Genomic DNA, 9,227 nt, shown 5'->3' with positions numbered 1-9,227 from the left:
TATTTGTGTGTGTGTGGGGGGGGGGAAATGTATTCCTTCCAACCACCCCTGCCTCCTCTATTCTTGACTTTTTGCATCTGGAGAGTGACCACACCCAGCTTGGCAGCCGCTTTCATGGGAAGAACCAAATGCAGTGCCCGAGGTTTTCCATTGGTGACCCCTCTTCAAATTAATCCATGTGTCATGGAGTGTGGGTGTTGAGGAAAGAATTCAACTCTGCTAACGGCATTCTTCATCTTGCTCAAAAGAAAAAGGTTTGAAATATTTTCATGAAGTCCTGCTACATTAAATTTGCAGTATTCTGCCTAATGGAACTTCCCTGGTAGCTCAGACATAAAGAATCTGCTTGCAATGCAGGAGACCCAGGTTGGATCCCTGATTGGGGAAGATCGCCTGGACCAGGAAATGGCTACCCACTCCAGTATCCTTGCCTGGAGAAACCCATGGACAGAGGGGCCTGGCGGACTGCAGTTCATGGGATCTCAAAGAGGTGGACAAGATTGAGCAACTAACACACACATTCACACTTTGCCTAATCGCCTCATCATAGCCCCATGAAACATCAAATAGGAGGTGAGCTTCTTCAAACTTGGCTCATTTTTCATCTTAGTGATCATGGCTCCATTAAGTGCTGAAGACAATTGCTGTAATAATCCATCTGGCATTTTTTCTGTTCACTAATCTTTGCTTGCACACCCCCTGAGACCCAATGATGGCTGTTGGAGCCGTCTTGAGGTGGGAAGTACTAAGGGGTGGCCTTCTCCTAAGAGGCTTGGAGGAAGCTGGAGGACAGAGTGTGACTTAGTGGTCTGGGACAGTCCTGGAGACGATCTGACTTTTTGTGTGTCATTGCCTGGAATGGGAGTGACGTCAGCCCACAGGGTTCTGACCAGATCCTCCCAGGGCCTGACCACAAAGGTCATGGGCAGCCTTTGGCCATGGCATGTCAGTGCTCTAGCTGAAAGGGACAAAGTTTAAACTAACAAAATGTGGCCCTGGAAGGCACTTCAGCGAACGTTTGGACCAGTGCTGCTCAAACTTTACCATGCACCCAAGTCACGTGGGAATCTTATTAAAATGCTAATTCTGAGTCAGTTGTTCTGGGGCAAATGCGAATCTGCATTTCTAGCATATTTCCTGATGATGCCCCCGCTGGCCGGTGGCCACACTTTGTGTAGCATGGATTTAGATTACTCTGTATTTTTTTTCCAGAGGTAGAAACTGAAGTCCAGGGAAGTGAAATTGACTCCTCAAAGCCACCTTCATGAAATTAAAAGTGTCAGTCACTCAGTTGTGTCTGACTCTTTACGACCCCATGGACTGTAGCCCGCCAGACTCCTCTGTCTGTGGAATTCGCAAGAATCCTGGAGTAGGTTGCCATTTTCTTCTCCAGGGGATCTTCCCTATCCAGGGACTGAACCTAGGTCTCCTGCACTGTGGGGAGATTCTTTACCATCTGAGCCATCTTAAGCTCCCCATGAAGTTAAAGCAGGCCCTTTTATCCAGGTCTGCTGGGGCCCAGGGAGGTGTCTGTTTAATTACCAAATTAACTACAAAATTGCTGAACCTAGTGAAACAGGGTTCCCACCCTTTTTTAAGGACCTGTAGTACGTGGCAGGAGGGGCGAGGTCAGATTCTAGGAATGGACATGCTTGCACAGGCACACACACGTGTGCAGGCATGCACACGCACATTCCCATGCTTTTTTGCATTCTCCGTTCTCATCAGTTTTGATGTGTAGGGAACATGTGGATGACACATGGATTAAGGAAACATGTGAAGCACATGGATTGTAGCCACATTCAAGGTATTCTTAAATGCAGATTCATTCTGAATGTGTCAGCTTTTCCATAAAACTATTATGGGGAAAGATATGAGTTATTTCTGACCTATTAAGTATAAATATGGGTGTTCCAGAGTTCTGCAAAGGCCATGTTGCTGATAAAATTGTGTCCTAGTGACAGCTTCTGAGAGTGTTCGTGGTAAAACTCCAGGTTTTGCTCAGTGAGTTCTGAGCTCCAGTGTTTATAAAGGACCCTGGAGTTTGGGGATTTTCCATAAACTTCTGGTATTGGATTGTTATTGCCTGGTATGACTATTTTCTCCCCCTGAACTCTGTCGGGGGGCGGGGGACTAAGCAACTTACCAAACCCAGTCGGGAGTGTGTATGCATATGTCTGTGTATGTGTGTGTGTGTGTGTCTCCTTGCTGAGAAGTGTGCAGGAGGAAGGGAGATGTTGTCTGGTTGGAAAAGAGGATCAGAAGCATCCTGGAAACAAAAATCTTTCCTCTCCACTAAGTGCTGAATAAAGAAAAACTGATTAGGGAAAAATTGGGAAAACAAACTCCTATTTTGGGAGGCAAATATCAATACCTCCAGTGGGTTAAGCCTGTTAGTGTCTCGTCCATGGCCTCCCCATCAGCTGGATAGTAAGTTTCTTAGGGACAAGAGCTGGGTCTTCCTGATTTTGTTGCTGTTGTTCTACCAAAGAGCATAGGGAGGGTCTTGCCCCTAGTGGGAGCCAGAAACATCTCTTCAGTAAAATATCATTCACCTCCAGCGTTTATAGGGCCTGGCCAGCAGTCTAGAAGGTACTAGAGTATTTCTGAAGGTCTAATGGCTCAGATCAGTGGGGCTACCTCTGGAGCTGGGGGTGGATTAGGTCCCTGAAACCTCAGCTACTCCACATTGGAGGAAGGGTGGGGACTTCTCCCTGCCCCTCATCACCCTGGACCTTTGAGAGTTATTGCTGTTCAGTCGTTCAGTTGTGTCCGACTCTTTGCCACCCCATAGACTGCAGCACACCAGGCTTGCCTTTCCTCTGCTGTCTCTCAGAATTTGCTCAGATTCATGTCCATTGAGTCAAAGATGCCATCCACCCATCTCATCCTCTGTTGTCCCCTTCCCCTCCTGCCCTCAATCTTTCCCAGCATCAGGGTCTTTTCCAATGAGTCAGCTCTTCTCATCAGGGCATCTCAGCTCTTTCAGTGAGGTTATGTCTTTAGCAGTCTGTTGATACACCAGATATCCAGGGCCTGGACACACTGATTAAGATAGGTTAAAAATGTCAGTGAAACTTCTACAGGAGTGGTCCCCAACCTTTTGGGCATCAGGGTAGGGACTGGTTTTGCGGAAGACAATTTTTCCACCAACTGTGGGCTGTAGGGGATGGTTTCAGGATGATTCAAGCATATTATATTTCTTGTGCATTCTATATCTATTATTCTTACATCAGCTCCACCTCAGATCATCAGGCATTAGATTCCAGAGGTTAGGGACCCCTGGACTACAAGAATGTTGCCTTAACTTCAAGACTATTCTGTTTATTTCCTAATGTTGAAAGCCCAGTCCACTGCAGTTCAGGTGGACCATTTGGTCTCTCAATTAAAGCTCATTAGACTACCAATTAATCACAGCTACTTGTAATTACCTAGCCTGGGAAAGCATTCTGGGAAGCCCTTCTGGAACAGCTACCGAGAAGGGTGAGGAAATTGCACCCTCCCTGAGTACATACTCCCTGTTCCCAAATAAACAGCACAGGTGCCTGGAAAGAAAGAGCGAGGCCAGATTGGACTCCACCCAGGTTCCACCCTACCTGGCTGAGGGATCTCAGGGAAGGTATTTGCCTTTTCTGTGCCTCAGTTTCCTGATCTGTAAAATGGGCTGAAAGAATCGAAAGTTCCTAGAAATGAGTCTGATGCATAATAAGTGCCCACTCTTGCTGTCTCTGTTCTTTTTAGGGAGTGAAAACAAGGGTCATCACCCCAAGGTGGGGAATGGGGTACTGCTGCATGAACCTTGGTGAAGACTGGAAATGTGGGGAGAGGGGGTCAAGGAGGAGGGGCAGTGTTGTGCCGGGCAGGGCATCACGTTCAAGAGAAGGGGAGTCGGGTCAGGAGGGTGGCCTGCACAACCCCGGCCGTTTGAATGTTGCCTTTTTTTAAGTTTTGTTTATATTGTGGACCATTTTTACAGTCTTTATTGAATTTGTTACAATATTGCTTCTGTTGCTTGTGTGTTGGTTTTTTGGCTGCAGGCATATAGGGTCTTATTTCCCTGACCAGGGATCAAACCCACACTCCTGCTTTGCGAGGCAGAGCCTTTAACCCCTGGACCACCAGGGAGGTCCCTAAACATTGTCTTCTAGAGTCAGTGGTGGCCCATTCAAGCGGGCACAGAGAATTCTTTTGAAGGGCAGTGGGGGCAAGGTGGAGAGGTGTGTAGAGCCTGCCGGGGGTAGGCCTTGGGTACCAGGATATAAGCTCTGGCCAGTTTGGTCCTTGTGTTTCAGATCTGAGTAGGGCTCTGATAGGTGGGACCTGGGTTGTGTTGAGAACATGAAACTGGGTGTGGGGTGCAGGGGGGGGCCCCTGAGAGACAGTCAGAGGAGGGGTTCGACAGCCCTCTCTCTCATGCATGGGATCAGGCTGCTGTGAGTGGGATCCAGAGGCTCGGGTTGGGACCCCATCTGCCCGAATCCTTCTGAGGCCAGGGATGACCAGTGGGTCTCCTCACCTCCTGGATGCTGCAAGAGATCCCTGCAGGGTCCCCAGCGCACGTGGCAGGGGCAGTGGGTGCATTAGGAAGAGACCCTGCATCTGAAACATACAAACACTTGAAGGAAGGGTCCTTCGGTATCGCTGGGAGCTCACACCTGTGGATGTCATTAGAAGGGTCTGGAGGTGGGAGAAGAGGGAGGAGGTGGGAGACTCCAGGCCTGGCTTTGACTGGTCCAGACTCTGATGACGGGAACTGTGACAGACTGGATGTTGGCGGGCCAGCCCGGCCCGGGTCTGTGGCTCCGTCATTAGAAGAGAGACACAGCCTGTGAACTGTTGCAGTGAGTGTTCAGCGGAGAGTGTGGTATTTCGAAAGGGCTTGGCACGTTTTCTGAATGTTTCTGGCTGCCTGCCCAGCTCTGAGTTTCCTGCTCATAGCTCCCTACATGTGTCACAGCTGAGGATTAAAGCCCTAACAGGCGTCACTGGAGCCCACTTTCTCCTTTCGCCCGGCCTCTGCACAGCTGGGGCTTCTGACAAGCTGTGGGGCCTCGCCCTCCTGTGTGCTGAGCAGCCCTGGAGCTCTCGAGAAAAAGAAAACCACCATCGGCAACGCCATTCAGGGCTGATTTTCAAGATGCACTTTTGTTTTTAATAACCACCGTCAGTTCAGCGGGCTTCACACGTGGGAAAAGAAACGCCGCAGGCTGAGCCTGAGTTACCACCTCTGGTGGGGCCAGCCGTTCCCGCAGCCTCCAGTAACGAGGAAAGGAGTGGGTAAGATGATGGATTTGCACTTTAGCTTTTGTTTCTGCATTTTTCCCCCCTCCTTTTTCCTTTGTTTACTTATGCGCTGAAGTATTTAGGAAGGAGGAACGTAGTCTGATAAAACTGACAATGTTGTGCTGTTTTTTAAAACAAGATTTGAAGGATTTCTTAGTGTTATGTGGCTTTGTAGGCACATTTAAAACGCTGCGTGTGCCTGTGAGCCCTACTAATAGATCACCTGTGATTGTTGCTGCTGTTACAGTTGCTCAGATATGTTTAACTGTTTGCAACCCCGCAGGTTGTAGCCTGCCGGGCTCCTCTGTCCATGGGATTTCCCAGGCAAGAATACTGGAGTGGGTTCCTATTTCCTTCTCCAGGGGATCTTCCTTACCTGGGGATCAAGCGTGCATCTCCTGCATTAGCAGGCAGGTTCTTGACCCCTGAGCCACCTGGGAAGCCCCATCTATGATTACATATGTTTTATTCTATGAAGATTAGCTAAGAAATATGTGGGAGATATATGGCTATATACTTCCTCTTAGCCATCAAAGGCTTCTCTGGTGGCTCAGAGGGTAAAGAGGCTGCTTGTAATGCAGCAGACCTGGGTTCGATCCCTGGGTGGGGAATATCTCCTGGAGAAGGAGATGGCAACCCACTCCAGTATTTTTGCCTGGGGAATTCCATGGACAGAGGAGCCTGGCGGGCTACAGTCCGTGGGGTTGCAAAGAGTTGGACATAACTAAGCAACTAACACACACAGCCATATACATCATGAGGTTTAAGTGAAGGATGCTGTAATGTCCTTTTAAAAAAAAAGTCCTTTTAAAATTTGTTACAATATTGTTTCTGTTTAATACTTTGGTTTTTCACCTGGAAAGCATGCAGGATCCTAGCTCCCTGACCAGGGATCAAACACACACCTCCTGTATGGGAAGGTGAAATCTTAACCACTCAACCACAAGAGAAGTTCCTGTAAAGTCCTTTTAAAAATGCTGTAGCTGATGGCAGAATTAAGACTTACTTTATGACTTTCCTTTATGCTTCTACAGTTCTAGAGTGGCATCATCTCAGCCTGTGTTTGGTTGAAGGCATTGCATTATTATAAACTGACATCACTGATTGCATTTAAGATTATAATATATTGTTTTATCAAGACTTGTGCATGCTTCCTTCCATAAAGACTTACAATGGAATCTTGAAAACTTGAGCGTGGTTTTTTGTTGTTGTTGCTGTTTATTGGTTTTTATTTTTATTGGGCTCTGGAAACTGGGTCCATTTGCTGGGCCCAGGGAATCACTCAGAGACCAGGACTGGCTGTTACCCCCTGATCAGAGGCCTGTGTAGGTCATCGAGTCCTAGGGCATCACTGTATTGAGCATGCTTTTCCAGAGGCATTGCAAATGTTGCACTTGAAGTTGTAAGGAGACTGTAGGCTCTGAGGGGATGGTCCGTATTGTCTTATTGAGTCAGTGAGTGGAAGTCACTCAGTCATGTCCGACTGTTTGCGACCCCATGGACTATGAATCCATGGAATTCTCTAGGCCAGAATACTGGAGTGGGTAACCTTTCCCTTCTCCAGATCTTCCCAACCCAGGGATTGAACCCAGATCTCATGCATTACAAGTGGGTTCTTTACCAGACGAGTCACAAGGGAAGCCCGAGAATACTGGAGTGGGTAGCCTATCCCTTCTCCAGGGAATCTTCCCAACTCAGGAGTTGAAATGGGGTCTTCTGCATTGCAGGCAAATTCTTTACCAACTGAGCGATCAGGGAAGCCTTACTGGACACCCTTGATCTCCATATACCCTATAATAGTGTTACTGTGTGAAAGAATAAGGAAATGGGTCACTCAGAATTCGAGATGTTTAAGGAAAGAAGAAAACAAGATGAGGTCAACCATTCAATTCAATTTAAATCTCCCTCTTGCTCTTTTGCCAAATGTGACTTTGCATGTGGCTGTGAGCAGATAAAGGGCTAGATGGTGGAAAGGACACTTCACGAGGTTCAGTGAGTGACTGGATGGCCTGGTGAATCACTGTGTCCACCTCCAGGAGCCTGGGGGCCACCGTGTGTGTGCTGGGGGCGGGGGAAGTCTGTGTTCCACTGGAGGTGGGCGGATTGCTGGGGAAAGTGGAATGTGCTGTCTGGAAGGACTGGGGACATTTCTCGACATTTCTGAATTTGATCTTCCTGATCGCAGTGATGAATTTTCTTTATCTGTAAATGCATTTGTTTTAGAGTTTCTTCAGTATTTGTTCTAATTTACTTTATATTATTATACTTTTAATACTTTCCACATTTTTAAAACCGAAAAGTTAACTTAGATATTAGTACATTTTATTTTTATTTAAAACTTTTTTTTAGTGTATAGCTGATTGACAATGTTGTGTTAATTTCAGCTGTACAGTAAAGTGAATCAATTATATATAGAGCTGCTCTTTTTCAGATTTTTTTCCCCTTAGAGGTCATTACAGAATGTTGAGTAGAGTTCTCTGCGCTATACGGCCGGCCCTTGGCGGTTATTTTATATATAGCAGTATGTATATGTTAATCCCAGATTCCCAATTCATCCTTTGCCTCTTCTCCCTTTGGTAATCATGTTTGTTTTCTGTGTAAGTGACTCTGTTTTGTTCCATAAATAAGTTCACTTGTATAATTTTTATATTCCACATCAGTAATATCAAACGGTATTTGTCTTTCTCTGACTTCACTTAGTATGATCTCTAGATCCATCCACATTGCTACAAATGGCATCATTTCATTCTTTTTATGGCTAAGTAGAATTCTATTCTGTGTGTGTGTGTACTCATATATATGCCACAGCTTCTTTATCTGTTCATCTGTTGACAAGCTGTGAGGAATTTTAAAGTAAGCCTATGGACTGTCTCTACTCAACAGTTTTTATTTTTTATTATTCTTTATTATTCAGCTTTTACTCTTTAACACACAAACTTTGGGGGCACTGTTAAGTTGCTGGGGAATGAAACTCTCAGGCAAGCTCACGGAGTGGCTAAGATCCACTTCTTAAGTATTGTCTTTAAAAACGTATACAGACTACAGACACCCACGAACAAAAGTACATTTGAAAAAGAATATGTAGAGATAAATTAAAAAGGTAAAACATAAAAACCTAACATTGTGAGATGAATACTATCAGTGTTTGGCTGGGTGTGGTTTTCTCAAAACACACATTTTGGAAAAAGCATGCTTGGACATACATGCTGTTTTATCACCTGCTTTTGGCTTTCAGGGGAGAAGGCAATGGCACCCCACTCCAGTACTCTTGCCTGGAAAATCCCATGGATGGAGGAGCCTGGTAGGCTGCAGTCCATGGGCTCTTGAAAAGTCAGACATGACTGAGCGACTTCACGTTCACTTTTCACTTTTATGCATTGGAGAAGGAAATGGCAACCCACTCCAGTGTTCTTGCCTGGAGAATCCCAGGGATGGGGTCGCACAGAGTCGGACACGACTGAAGTGACTTAGCAGTTTGCCTTTCAGGAGTATGTTGTGAGGGTCTTGTCCTGCTAATGAACTTCTTCCTACAAAAGCTTTTTAGTCACATGACACAGATGACTTATTAAATCATGTCAGTATATTTGATTTTTTTCTTTTCTGTTATTAACATCCCCCCAACTAACATGCTTGTAGGGGATCCTATGCATCTCTTCCTTATTCTTTCCTTGGAATAATTCCTGGAGGTCAAAGGGCATCAGCATATTTGAAGTTTTTGATTCTGTTACTCAATTAATCTAGGAAAGTGCTAGTCATGTACGCTCTCTCCAGCACTGTATGAACACCTGCTTCTCACACTTTCACCAGCATTGGGTTTTTTACTTTTTTTTTTTTTTTTAAGTATTCTAATCTGATAACTGGAAAGGAGTTTTCTCTTGTCTTAATTTGCTTTAAGGACACTTCTTGTGAAACCTCTGGCTTCCTATTCTGCCCCTTTGGGTTCA

At 45.8% G+C, this 9,227-nt stretch overlaps 1 protein-coding gene and 1 non-coding gene across 2 annotated transcripts in view; one reads left to right on the top strand and one right to left on the bottom strand.

Moving 5' to 3' along the window:
• The first annotated feature begins 4,876 nt into the window (after positions 1-4,876).
• The window catches only part of IL1R1 (interleukin 1 receptor type 1), an 82,505-nt gene continuing 78,154 nt past the window's right edge, over positions 4,877-9,227 (top strand). Inside the window, exon 1 of the mRNA XM_065929663.1 lies at positions 4,877-5,277. The gene's annotated coding sequence lies outside the window, so the exon portion shown is untranslated. The remainder of the gene's footprint in view (positions 5,278-9,227) is intronic.
• On the bottom strand, positions 6,560-6,641 carry LOC136165860 (small nucleolar RNA SNORD86). The gene has a single exon (XR_010662825.1). It is a non-coding gene; the product is annotated as a small nucleolar RNA SNORD86 (small nucleolar RNA).

The sequence above is a fragment of the Muntiacus reevesi genome, chromosome 3 (genome assembly GCF_963930625.1).
Source record: "Muntiacus reevesi chromosome 3, mMunRee1.1, whole genome shotgun sequence".
Taxonomy (NCBI): domain Eukaryota; kingdom Metazoa; phylum Chordata; class Mammalia; order Artiodactyla; family Cervidae; genus Muntiacus; species Muntiacus reevesi.
This window is presented reverse-complemented; position numbering and strand designations above follow the sequence as displayed.